The sequence below is a fragment of the Ursus americanus genome, chromosome 36 (genome assembly GCF_024610735.1).
Source record: "Ursus americanus isolate L20-20 chromosome 36, mUrsAme1.1.p, whole genome shotgun sequence".
Classification (NCBI taxonomy): Eukaryota; Metazoa; Chordata; class Mammalia; order Carnivora; family Ursidae; genus Ursus; species Ursus americanus.
Window position 1 is genome coordinate 10,964,523 of NC_142162.1, and position 14,483 is coordinate 10,979,005.

Consider the following 14,483-nt stretch of genomic DNA (forward strand, 5'->3'; position numbering starts at 1 on the left):
AAATTATGGTGTATGGATAAATATAAACGTAAATGTAGGCAACACTATGGATGATAATATGAAATGTTGAAGAGAAAAATAAAAAGCAAGTTGCAGAACGATGTAGACTGTCCAAGTAGTTTTGTGCACATCAAATGTAACAGTGGTTGCTTCTGGCACGAAGGGGAGAGTACTGGGATTTGGGGATTGGGTCAAAGGGGCTTTAGCCTTGTCTATAATATATTAATTGTTTTAAAGAAGAAATTTTAATTTACTTTTTATATTATAAAGAATTAGTTAAAACATGATAAATTGAGATAGTGAATGGAAAATATTAACTCTACAGTGCCATGTTAATATAAAGTTTTAATAAGAAGTATAAAAATATTAGATAAGATTTGGAGATAAGTAAGGAGAAAAAGATAAAGAATTTAACCAAAATTACTCCTGATTTTTATTTGATGATAATATTGCAAGAACATAATTTTAGAACTACTAAGAAACAGAGGGTTTTTAGGATAGCTTAAAATTCTTATTGAAATGAGGAACCAAAATATTGCTTTGTGATGGTCCCAGGACACTGTCACTTAAGAAGAAGGAAGCGAGAGAGGAAGAGAGGAGTATTTATTTATTTATTTACTTGTTTACTTATTTATTTATTTAGAGGGCAGGGGCAAGGGGAGGGGAGAGAGAAAGAGAGAGTCCCAAGCAGGCGCCATGCCCAGGGCAAAGTCCCACCAGGGGCTCAATCTCAAGACCTTGAGATAGTAAAGTGAGCTGAAATCAAGAGTCGGAGGCCTAAGGGACTGAGGCAGCCAGGCTTTCCAAAAGAGAAGTATTTAAATGAAAACTATTGTAAAGTATATATCATTTGCTTTTCACTGGCTCTTCCTTTGGAAAACCTCCATGACTCCCACTTTATATAATTCTGAGAGACTGCCAATCACAAGTTCCCACATTCCATACGGCTAGGTCAACCAAACTCTCTCCTGGGAATTTAAATTTTAGATATAGAACCTAATAAAGGACTTAAAAAATAAAAATTAAAAAAGACAAGCAGTCTGATAAAATACTTAAATACTTCACAAAGTATTTAAAACATTTAAATAGGCACTTAATGAAGGATATCTATGGGCGCCTGGGTGGCTCAGTTGGTTAAGCAGCCTACTCTTGATTTTGGCTCTGGTCATGATCTCAGGGTGCTGGGATCGAACCCTCTCGAGGATTCTCTCTCCCTCTCCCTCTGCCCCTGCCCCCGCTTGTACTCTCTCTAAAATAAATAAATAAGTCTTTTTTAAAAAATCCTTTAAAAAAAAAAGAAGGATATCTAAGTAAGTATTCAAAGAGCATATGAAAAGAAGGTGCACAGCGTCATTAGTCATCAAGGAAGTGCACACAATGAGATAACACTATTCACTCACCAGAAAGGGTAATAATTATTAAACGCACAACCAAGTGTTGGCAAGATGTGGAGCGATTGCAACTCTTACCCTCTACTGGTGGGAATGTAAATTGGCACAGCCTCTTTGGAAAGCTATTTGGCAATATTTACTAAATCTGAATATATGCTTACTTTATCACCCAGCAATTCCACTCTCAGAGAATGAAAACATGTGTGAACCTAAAGACATGTACAAAAATGTTCATTTGTAGCTTTATTTACAATGTCTCCAAATGGGAAACAACCCAAATGTCAACCAAGTGAACATGTAACTAACACACAGATCAAGATACAGGACATTATTTATCAGTGCTCTAGAAATCTCTAAATCTCTAAAAATACCTGTTAAAGGAAAGTAGAGTATTCACTGGAGTAGTATATAACAATCATTATAAGCTACTTACCATTACACGTAACAAGAAGGATACAGTATGCTCATAGGCATAATCTTTTTTTTTTTTTAATTTTATTTATTTATTCGACAGAGATAGAGACAGCCAGCGAGAGAAGGAACACAAACAGGGGGAGTGGGAGGAAGAAGCAGGCTCATAGCAGAAGAGCCTGATGTGGGGCTCGATCCCATAATGCCGGGATCACACCCTGAGCCGAAGGCAGACGCTTAACCACTGTGCCACCCAGGCGCCCCAACTCATAGGCATAATCTTGAGCAAAAGAAACCAGACAGGAAATGATTCCATTTAAATAAAGTCCACAAATAGGCACAACACATTTGTATGATAAAATCACAAGAGTGGGTACCTTTGAGGGATAATGACTTGGGGGGAGGGGAGGAGGGAGATTTCTAGAGCACTGATAAATAAGGTCCTGTATCTTGATCTGTAGTTAGTTCACTTGGTAAAGATTCATTGAGCTCTAGTTGCTCTAGTTTTCCTCCTTCCAAAGAAAAGGTTAAGTTCTTTTTTTTTTTTAATTCTCTGGATCCTTATAATAAATTCCTTTCCCTCTCTTCCTTAACACACTAAGAGTGGGTTTCTTACTGAGCCCCAACTTGAATTGCCAGGAAAAATGTTGGTATTATTCTTGAAGTAAAAAGTAATGTTAAAAAAAAAAAAAGAGGCAAATTCCTTATAGGTAAATGGCCAAAAAAAAATTCTTCTTATAAATGATAGAAGCCTAAGTGAGTGCATTGGAATGTTTGGCTACAAGCAAGAATTTTATATAACTGGCAACTGTACTATAAGGGAGTGCCATCTAACTTAATCACAATAAAATCTAATCTAACAACAGAATTAAAAGAGTAATATCCACATGGGCAAGAGCAGTGACCTGGGGGTCTTTTGCCAATTACTACCCATGAGCGCACTGCCCTAAACATGATTAACGGATCCTTAATATTTCTAGGTGCAGACAAGAAGGTCAGAATATTTAAAAGGAATGCTTAAAATTGCTACTTAATAAGGACAATTCTGTTCGAAAGAAGATGGATTCTGTTATAAGAAAGTCCCTTTTGTTCTGCTGGATACTTAGATAGGTTTGGATATGCAATGTAAGCCTAGAGCAAAATTTGGGATTGAAAAGTTGAATTGTTCTGCATGTAGAGACAGAGGAAATTGGAATTCCTGGTATACTCCTTGAATGTAGGGCGGTTAAAAAAAGAAAGAAAGAAAAGGATGACATGAATTGGGGAGAAATGGGCAGGGGAAACATCCTTAGATTGCACACCCCTTTAAGAATAAGAGCGTTTAACATTCCTTGAAATTGTTTGCAATTTTACAATGTAAGCCCCATGTCCATCCCCCCAAAATATTCAAACAAGGTTACTAATAATTTCATGTAGTGTGTTTCAAATAAAGGAATTGTGTTTCGCATAAAAGTTGTATGATGTTTAATGGACAGCATACAGGTCAACATACACTAGAAAGTAAGATGACTGAACCATTGCCAGTGGTAGACATATGAACCTGAATACATCTAGAATTTCTAGAAAGAAATTTAGAGGAGTGCTTTGTATTTCTACAGATCCTGGAATAATGGGTTCAAGACACTCTAAGCATAATCTCATGGGCAAAGAAACTCCAATTAACACATGGCTTACACAAGACTTTACTAAAGCTAAGAAAGAAATAAACACATCGTGTAACACTAAAATAGACTTTCTGATTATGGTTTGCTCACCAGGATTCCCAGTCCTCTGTCCAGTTGACTCCATCTTAGATATATTCAGGGAACTACACCAGGATATCTACTGTTTCAGTTAAGAAACTTTTTCTCCAAATAACAGAAAACCAACTCCAAAGCTTAAACAGTGAGGTTGGCTCACATAACCAGAAGTCTAGACATATTCAGGCTTCAGGCACTTCAAGGCACTTACCCTATTTTCTTAGAGTTGTCTCAGCTCCATCCTCCTCATTTTTTTAGGTTCTGTTCTCAGACTGACTTCTCTTTAATGATGAAATGGCTACCAACAGGCTTCTTTGCCTACATTTGTTATAGATGAGTAAGATTGACTTTCCATCAGTATCACTCAAATAAAAGGAAGAAGTTTCCTAAAAGCTTCCATAATTCAAATTTCATTTGTCACACACCATCTTTGGGCTGATCCGTGGTGGACATTCATTTTGAGGGCAGCAGACCTGCAGCCTGCATACCACGCACCAGCTCCTGTGGAAGCCTGAGCTGGCCGGACAGGTTTCTCCCATTGTCTCATAACCATGTCCACCAACGAGAACGCAATTCACCAGCTGTCCACCATCACAGATTCAAGAACAAGGGGAAAGAGAGTACAGAAATGAGGCAGCGCCAAATAGAAGTTAAGGTGAAGCTGAGGAAACCTAAGAAGGATGACCAGATGCTGAAAAGGAGAAATGTAAGCTCATTTCCTGATGAGGCTACTTCTCCAGCACAGGAAACCGCAACAACCAGGGCACTGTAAATTGGTCCACTGATGACATTGTCAAAGGCATAAACAGCAACAATTTGGAAAGCCAGCTCCAGGCTACTCAATCTCCTAGGGCACTGCTTTCTAGGGAAAAACAGCCCCCCATAGACAACATAATCCAGGCTGGTTTGATTCCAAAATTTGTGTCCTTCTTGGGCAGAAGTGATTGTAGCCCCATGCAGTTTGAATCTGCTTGGGCCCCCACGAGCATTGCTTCCGGGACATCAGAACAGACAAGGCTGTGGTAGATGGAGGTGCTGTCCCAGCATTCCTTTCTCTGTTGGCATCTCCCCATGGCCACATCAGTGCACAAGCTGTGTGGGCCCTCGGAAACATTGCAGGCGATGGCTCAGTTTTTCAAGACTTGGTCAAGTACGGTGCAGCTGACCTGCTGTTGGCTCTCCTTGCGATTCCTGATAGGTCATCTTTAGCATGTGGTTACTTCTGTAACCTGACTTGGACACTTTCAAACCTCTGTCGCAACAAGAATCCTGCACCCACATTAGATGCTCTTGAGCGGGTTCAGACAAACATAGTCTGTCTCCTGCATCATGATGATCCAGAAGTATTAGCAGATACCTGCTGGGCCATCTCCTACCTTCCTGATGGTCCAAATGAACACAATGAAATGGTTGTGAAAACAGGAGTTGTGCCCCAACTTGGGAAGTTTTGACTGAATTGCCCATTGTGACTCCAGTGCCAAGAGTCGTAGGAAATGTCGTCACTGGACAGATGAACAGACTCAGGTAGTAACAGATGCTGGAGCACTTGCTGTCTTCCCTAGGCTGCTAACAAACCCCAAAACTAATGTCCAGAGGAAGCTACGTGGACAATGTCAAACATCACAGCTGGTCACCAGGACCAGATAGAGCAAGTTGTGAATCATGGGTTAGTCCATTCCTCGTTGGTGTTCCCTCTATGGCCGACTTTAAGACACACAAGGAAGCTGTCTGGGCTGTGACCAGCTATACGAGTGGCAGGACAGATGAACAGATTGTATGCCTTGTTCAGTACAGCATAATAGAACCATTGATGAACCTCTTAACCTCAAAAGATACCAAAATTATCCTGGTTATTCTGGATGCCATTTCAAACATCTTTCAGGCTGCTGAGAAACTAGATGAAACTGAGAAACTTGGTAAAATGATGGAAGAATGTGGAGGTTTTGGACAAAATTGAAGCTCTACAAAACCATGAAAATGAGTCTGTATATGAAGCTTCATTAAACTTGATTGAGAAGTGTTTCTCTGTAGAGGAAGAGGAAGATCAGAATGTTGTGCCAGAAACTACCTCTGAAGGCTATACATCCCACGTTCAGGATGGCACTTCTGGGACCTTTAACTTCTAGACTGCACAGCTGAGACACAAAGTTGTTTGTTGTGTACTCTGTTTGGTAGAAGTTTGCCATACAGTTTTTCTACTAAAACTTTTTTTTTTTTTTTAGATTTTATTTATTTGACAGAGAGAGAGACAGCCAGCGAGAGAGGGAACACAAGCGGGGTGAGTGGGAGAGGAAGAAGCAGGCTCACAGCGGAGGAGCCTGATGTGGGGCTCGATCCCATAACACCGGGATCACGCCCTGAGCCAAAGGCAGATGCTTAACCACTGTGCCACCCAGGCGTCCCCTCTGTTAAAACTCTTTTTAAATGTGTTTTGTTATTGTAGCACTTTTTATGATGAAACTACACTTGACAAGTTCCAAACTGTACGATCTGTATGAAGCTCCTCCTCTCAGTGGGTTTCTTACTTCTGTGGAATCTCCTATCTTGCGGTGTCCTGTAAATAAAGATTAAATTCCACCCTTTTCTTAAAAAAAAAAAAAATTCTTTTCATTTGTCACCATTGGCACATTCTTATTCCTGAACCGTTTACTGGCCAGGGACAGGATTACCATAATTAGCTTCCCCTAACCAGTCCTTATTTTGTGAGCCAAGGATGGAGTCAGCTTTCTCCAGGTCACAAAGGCTGTGTAGGATAAGGACCAGCACCAGGACAAAACTGGAGATCAATGAGAAAGGAAGCTTGGCAAATGGATCACGGTAGGCACCGAGAATATCCACTGTGTATTTTCTTACCTTCCTTAAACACCTGCACTATTTCCCTTGCTTTTTGTAATCCAATTGCACTGACCTTTCAGATCTTCAACATGCTTTGCCCCTTCTCATTCTAAGGTCTTTGCACAGGCTATACTCCCTCCCCTCTCTTTTTTAAAGATTTTATTTATTTATGACCCCAGGGGAAAGAGGGAGACGGAGAGAATCCTAAGCAGACTCCATGCTGAGCACAGAGCCCGACGTGGGTCTCGATCTTACAACCCTCAGATCATGACCAGACCTGAAAACAAGAGTTGGAGGTTTAACCGACTGAGCCACCCGCTCAGGGTATTTTCTTAGCCTAGAAGTCCCTTCTCGCACCCCGTTCTTGGTTAAATAAAACTCATCTGTCTGCATTTCAGTTAAAAGTCACTCCTTTGGTAAGACTTCCCTCAGCCTCATATTAGCTCACATGCTTCTTCTTCCAACTTTAACTTAGGCAAAAGGAGAATACAGTCAGTTCTTGTTATTTATGGTAATGATGTTTTATATTCTATAAAGTTGTCACAAACACTGAATTAGTGATTACTGAACCATCGCTCTTAGGGATAAGGCTTTAGGTTCCAGGAGCTCTGATCACAAAATTTTCATTAACCAATCAATATATTTTCTTGTTTCATGTGTGTTTCTGTTTAAAGACATTTTACTGGCGCACCTGTGTGGCTCAGTCAAAGCGTCTGCCTTTGGCTCAGGTGATGATCTTAGGGTCCTGGTATCGAGCCCTGCATTGGGCTCCCTGCTCAGTGGGGGGTTTGCTTCTCCCTCTCTCTCTGCTCCTCTCCCCCTACTCCCCTGCTTATATTCCCTTCTCTCTCTTGTGCTCTCGCTGTCTCTCAAATAAATAAAATTAAATAAATAAAAATAAAGACACTTTACTTAATGTATATTGTTAATTCACTGACATAGAACTCACAGCCAACAGCACTATAATTGATGCCTAAAAACTACAAAAATATGTATTTTCTCCATAAGGCACTTCACAACCTTCTTGCACATAGGGACACTATCCCAAACTTCAGCACTCCCCTTGTGGGCTATTTTAAACAGTGAAATCACCCACAAAAAGCACAAAAATGGGGAAAACATGGTACTACTGGCACAAAAATAGACATAGATCAATGGAAGAATAGAGTCCAGAAATAAACCCACATTTTTATAGTCAATTAATCTATGACAAAGGAGGCAAGAATATCCAATGGGGAAAAGACAGTCTCTTCAACAAACGGTGTTGGGAAAACTGGACAGCTACATGCAAAAGAATGAAACTGGACCACTTTCTTACACCATACACAAAAATAAACTCAAATGGATTAAAGACCTAACTGTGAAAATGGAAACCATAAAATTCCTAGAAGAAAACATAGGCAGTACTTTCACTGATATCAGCTGTAGAAACATTTTTCTAGCTATGTCTCCTAAGGCACAGGAAACAAAAGCAAAATTAAACTATGGGAACTACACCAAAATAAAAAACTTTTGTACAGTGAAGGAAACCAAACAAAAAGGCAACCTACTGAATGGCAGAAGATATTTGCAAATGATATCTCTGATAAGGAATTAATATCCAAAATATATAAAGAACTTATACAACTCAACACTAAAATAAATAAATAGACAAATAATCTGATTAAAAACCAGGCAGAGGACCTGAATAGATATTTTTCAAAAGACGATATATAGATAGCCAACAAACACATGAAAAGATGCTCAAAATCACTCATCATCAGGGAAATGTAAATCAAAATCATAATGAGATATCACCTTACACCTATGAGAATGGCTAAAATTAGAAAAGCATGAGAAATAACAAATGTTGGTTATTTGTTATGGAGAAAAAGGAACCCTAGTGGACTGTTGGTGGGAATGTAAGCTGGTGTAGCCACTGTGGAAAACAGTATGGAGGTTTCGCAAAAAGTTAAAAACAGAATTACCATATGATCCAATAATTCCACTACTGGGTAATTACCTAAAGAAAACAAAAACACTAATTTGAAAAGATACATGCACCCCTATATTTATTGCAGCATTGCTTAAAATAGCCAAGATATGGAAGCAACCCAGGTGTCTATCAGATGAATGGATAAAAAAGATGTGGTATATATACAATAGAATACTACTCAGGCATAAAAAAGAACAAGGTCTCGCTATTTGCAACAACATGGATGGATTTAGAGGGCCTGATGCTAAGTGAAATAAGTCAATCAGAGAAGGACAAATACCATATGATTTCACTCATAGGTGGAATTTAAGAAAGAAAACAAACTAACAAAGAAAAAAAGAGACAAAAAATAGACTCTAAATACAGAGAACAAACTTGCAGTTGCCAGAGTGGGGGGTGGGGAGGGATGAGTGAATAAATAAAGGGGATTAAGAGTACACTTACCTTGATGAGCACTGAGAAATGTATAGAACTGTTCAATCATATTGTACACCTGAAACTAATGTAACACTGTATGTTAACACTATATATTGAATTAAAAAACAATAACAACAACAAAATGAAACAAACAAAAACCCCATGGTACTAAATAGATCTTAACAAGGATACTTGTTTACAGTTTGAGAGCTGAAATAAGAAGGCAGGGTGTGTCCCTTGTTTGACCTCAGCTGAGAACACCCATATCAGGCAACTCAATTTTTTTTTTTTATCATTCTGTGCATGTACGTGAGAATTATTGATTTAGGTGTTACAAACAATTTTTAGCAAGTAGGCAAATTTGCAAACAAAGAATCTGTGAATAGTGATGATCAACTGTATATTGTTTGATGAACTCGAAAATCCGAGAAGGTGAAGAGGATGTCAGACATGATTGGATCTAAGAGTTCTAGGTCTCTGTCTCTCTTTCTCCATCCATCTCCTGCCGTTTCTTGGCTTCATTTCTGAAAAGGCTCTGTCTACCTGGTGGCACAACAGCTGCTAATAGTTCCAAGTACATAATTCTCAGTTTACCCACAAACTGAGAAAACAAACAAAACCCCTTTATCTCCCACACACTACGTATTTAATCTAACGGGATGATTCTACTTGATCCTTCTTGTGCCTGTTCTCCGTTTTGGCAGGAGAGAGTGTGTCTGCCTCCCCTGACCCACACGGACAAGGCTCCTCCCTGGGAAGGGTGCTCTGGGATCCCAAGAAAGAAAATGGGCTCAAGTGGGTAAAATTAACAGGGGTTAATGATAGTTGACACATTTTTAGAATTCCCTGCAATGAAAAATGAACATTCTTTTAAAAATATAATGTGTAAAAAATATAACTACATCAAAAACTAATGATGTTACTATATGCTGGCTAATGGAACATAATAACTTTTTAAAAATAAAAAAAAAGAGAAATACTTAATTTCCCATAAACAAAAGGAAAGCTTAAAAAGAAGAATTAACAAATAGATTTCTCTCAAAATTTAAATAAATAAATAAATAAATAAATAATAAATAAATAAATAGTATGATTTAAAAAATAGTAGAGGTATTCACTTGGCACACCACTTGACATATGATCCACATGAGGCAGGCATGGTTCCAAGCACCTACATCATCAACCCCTGAGGTAGGTCTTATTTTCATTCCATTTCATACATGAGGGAACTGAGGCACAGAGAGGTAGAGTGAAGCATTCCCAGGGCTACATGGCTAGTAGGCAGTGGAGCCAGGATTCAAACCTAGCAGTCTTTCATCTACCATTCCATGTTACCTCTCTTACAAAATTCAGAAAAGAACACAGAGACAGCTACGCAACTAGATCAAATATATCTTGGTATTTTGCCACTTGTACTTGAGAGCGCTCTCTCTAAAATACACAGCTGGGGCGCCTGGATGGCTCAGTTGGTAAGCATCAGATTCTTGATCTCAGGTTGTGAGTTCAAGCCCCCTATGGGCTCCACGCTGGTGGAACCCACTTAATAGGGGCGCTTGGGTGGCTCAGTCGGTTAAGCGTCTGCCTTCGGCTCAGGTCATGATCCTGGAGTCCTGGGACCAAGCCCCACGTCCCCGCTCCCTGCTCAGCGGGGAGTCTGCTTCTCCCTCTGACCCTGCCCCCTCTTGTGCTCCTTCTCTCATTCTCTCTCTCTCTCTTAAATAAATAAATAAAATCTTAAAAATATATATACGGCTAAAGCACATGCACTGCCCTGGCCCCATTCCTTTCCTATCTCCACTTCCAGAGGCAACCACCACCCAGGAATGTTTTCTACTTGGACTACGTATGAATGTATCCATTGAGAATATATCAATTATTCTGTTTCTAAAGTACATATAAATATATCCCAGTTTACAAATTCTTTGGCAACTTGCTTTTTAACTTAGCATTATGTATTTTTTTAAAGTATCCAAGTCGATACATGTAACTCAGACTTACTCATTTTATCTGTTGTCTATTATTTCGCTGTTTATCTCTCCACTACCAAGGGAGAGTTAGAATGATCCTGCCAATTTTTTATTAATCTATTTTCATTTCTATAATTTCGTACTGCATCTTGTCATCTGGATGTAGTGCAAGTTCCCCTCAAAATAGGTCTACTGTTCTTAGGTCTTTACTCTTCCATCGGAATTTCAGGGTTTTTTTTTTCTCAAATTACATCACAAACCTGGCTATGGGGTTGAGTTTGATTGGCATTATATTGAATGTGTAGGTTAATTTGAGATGAACTGACACCTTAAGAGGGTTAAGTATTCCCACTTAGGGACATGGCAAACCTTTGCATTTACTTAGGATTTCTTTAAAGATTTTAAATTGTATCAATAAAGATCTTGCACATCCTTTTGTTGGATTTCTTTATAGCTATCTAACTTGGTTGCCTCTTTGAATGGCATCACTTTTCTTTAATAACATTTTCAAACTGTTTGTTGCTACGCTGTGGGGATGCAATGGATTTTGTGTATTGAGCTTAAATCAACCTTGTTAGACTCTCATTAATTACAATAATGTCTTGGATTTTCTGTGGAAATAATCATATCATCTATGAATAATTACCTTTTGCTTTTCCCTCCCAGTCTTTATACATATTTTTTTCTTGTCATCTTCCTACTACATTGGCTGGGTCTGTCAAAATAATTTTGAATAGGAGCAATGATCTTGAGCACCAGTCTTCTTAGGTCCTTTGAAATATTATTTCTAATATTTCACCATAAAATATGGTGCTTGCTGTACATTTTTATAGCTATGTTTTATAAAGGTAAGCAAGTTTCCTATTCTGAGCGCCTAATAAGGATTTTTTTTTTAATTTACCTAACTTACCACTTTTAAATTTAATAGTTGGATTTAAAAATATATTTTTTAGGGGCGCCTGGGTGGCACAGCGGTTAAGCGTCTGCCTTCGGCTCAGGGCGTGATCCCGGCGTTATGGGATCAAGCCCCACATCGGGCTCCTCCGCTGTGAGCCTGCTTCTTCCTCTCCCACTCCCCCTGCTTGTGTTCCCTCTCTTGCTGGCTGTCTCTATCTCTGTCAAATAAATAATAAAATAAATCTTTAAAAATATATATATATATATTTTTTAAATCGCCTTTAGATTTTTTTTTCTCACCCTTTGCTTATTCCCTACCAACCAGATCACAGACTATTCAGGTGGCTGATAACCATAGTAAACATTCTCTTGGAATCAGTTCATAGAAAAACTCCTTTTCCCCTGCATCTTTAGGAGGATCATAGTGTTTTTTCTCCTTTAACCCACTGATTTGGTGACTGTCATTAATATGTTTTCCTTGCATTTCTACGACAAATTCTATTTGATCTAGAGTAAATGTAGTCATCCTTAACTACTTGTCTTTCATAATCCACATACAATACCTTAAATCCATTTGCAGACCCACCCAAATGGAGCTTCCTTCAAAATATATCCTTAATCTAACCACTTCTAATTATCTCTGCCATCAGAATTAAAGTCATTTGTTGCCTGGATTGAATCACCGATCCATCCCCATTGTCTCTGCCTTCACACTTGCCTCTCCGTAGTTGATTTTCAAATTGCAACTGTAATGATCCTTTTGAAATGTCAGTCAGATTATGCCCCTCCTCTGCCCAGCCCTTCAGAAGACTGACCATTTTCCTTATATGAACACTACAGTCCTTTCAATGGCCCACATCTCCTACTACTGTCCCCTGCTCCCATTTCCTTCAAATCAGTCCACTGGCCTCCTCGCTGGTCCTTGAACATACCAGGTGCACGCCCACCTCAGGGGCTTTGCACTGATTCCTCTGCCTGGGAAATTCCCTCTTACAAATGCGTACATATATCTCCATATCTACATATATACTAATACATACATATATACTAATATACTAATAGATGCAAACATACTACACATCTAATCATATATACTAACATATACATATATACTAATAGATGTCTACATATATACATGTCTACATATAGATGTCTACATATAGGTCTGCCTATTCTTTTTTAAAGATTTTATGTATTTATTTGACAGAGAGAGAGAGAAAGAGAGAGAGGGGCGCAGCAGGCAGAGGGAGAGATAGAAGCAGGCTCCCCATTGAGCAAGGAGCTGGAGTTGGGGCTTGATCCCAGAACCCAGGCATCATGACCTGAGCCAAAGGCCGGCACTTAGTCAACTGAGCCACGCAGGCACCCCTAGGTCTGCCTATATGTGTATGTCTCCATATATCCCCTCAGCTCTCAGGTTTTTGCCCAGATAACACCCTCTGAGTGAAATGTTTCTTTTTTTTTCCTTTCTTTTTTTTTTAGAATAACTTTTTTTTTTTTAAGATTTTATTTATTTATTGGACAGAGAAAGACACAGTGAGAGAGGGAACACCAGCAGGGGGAGTGGAAGAGGGAGAAGCAGGCTTCCCGCTGAGCAGGGAGCCCCATGCGGGGCTTGATCCCAGGACCCCGGGATCATGACCTGAGCCAAGGCAGACGCTTAATGACTGAGCCACCCAGGCGCCCCTGAGTGAAATGTTTCTGATACTATGGAGGCTACAATCAAGCTCCTGTATTCCTTTACTTCCTTCCTTGCTTTTTCTCTACAGCAGTAATCGCGATCTGACATACTATGTATTTGCTTATTTGTTTATTGTGTTTCTCCCCCATTAGAATATTAGCTTCATGGTGGCAGAGATATTTGCCTGTTTTGTTCCCTGTTGTATCCCCAAGGGCTTATAACAGTGCCTGCACACACCAGTCACTCAAGCAAATATTAAATGAACGGGCTATTGTTTTATTCGTTGTTTGCCTCAAAATCGTTTTCATCTCCCCCCGTGGTTGGATTCAATTTATCAATATTTTATTTAGGATTTGGGAAGCTATGTTTCTTACAGTTATTAATGCCTCTTCTACATATCTCCTTCAAAATAGAGTTAGTATTTTACTTAACTTTTGTTAAATCATTACATGGAAAGAAATGCATGATGTTATTTTGATTTGCATTATTTACTTACTAAAATTGTGAATAGTTTCTTGGTCTACTCTATATTTCTTCCTGTAATGACCTGTTAGTTAATATCCTTAAAAATGAGTTAATACATGAAGAATGCTTTGATGATACTGGCATATAGTAAGTTCTGAATAAATGTTACTTTTCTCCTTGTTATTACTGTTAAAATATTTTATTCTTATTACTATAATTATCCCTGGACCTAAAGAAGCTGGATTTGGCCCACGGACTTTTACCAAATTCATTCTTTCTATATTTATTTTTCTTTTTATTTTTTTTAAAAGATTTTATTTATTTATTCGACAGAGATAGAGACAGCCAGAGAGAGAGGGAACACAAGCAGGGGGAGTGGGAGAGGAAGAAGCAGGCTCATAGCGGAGGAGCCTGGTGTGGGGCTCGATCCCACAATGCCGGGATCACGCCCTGAGCCGAAGGCAACGCTTAACCGCTGTGCCACCCAGGCGCCCCTCTATATTTATTTTTAATATACTTAATTTTTTTTTAGAGCAGTTTTAGGTGCACAGTAAAATTGAGCAGAAGGTACAGAGATTTCCTATATACTCCCTGCCCCCACACATGCATAGCCTTCCCCATTATCAACATCCCCCACTAGAGTGGTACATTTGTTACAATTGGCAAACCTACCTTGATGCATCATTATCAGGCAAAGTCCATAGT

At 39.1% G+C, this 14,483-nt stretch overlaps 1 protein-coding gene and 1 pseudogene across 2 annotated transcripts in view; one reads left to right on the forward strand and one right to left on the reverse strand.

The window, feature by feature from the left end:
* The window catches only part of NEDD4 (NEDD4 E3 ubiquitin protein ligase), a 129,435-nt gene extending 125,297 nt beyond the window's left edge, over positions 1-4,138 (reverse strand). For both annotated transcript variants that reach the window (XM_087859186.1, XM_087859187.1), the window contains exon 1: positions 3,753-4,138. The gene's annotated coding sequence lies outside the window, so the exon portion shown is untranslated. The remainder of the gene's footprint in view (positions 1-3,752) is intronic.
* Positions 4,093-5,667, forward strand: LOC123788218 (importin subunit alpha-1 pseudogene; annotated as a pseudogene).
* Positions 5,668-14,483: the final 8,816 nt, after the last annotated feature.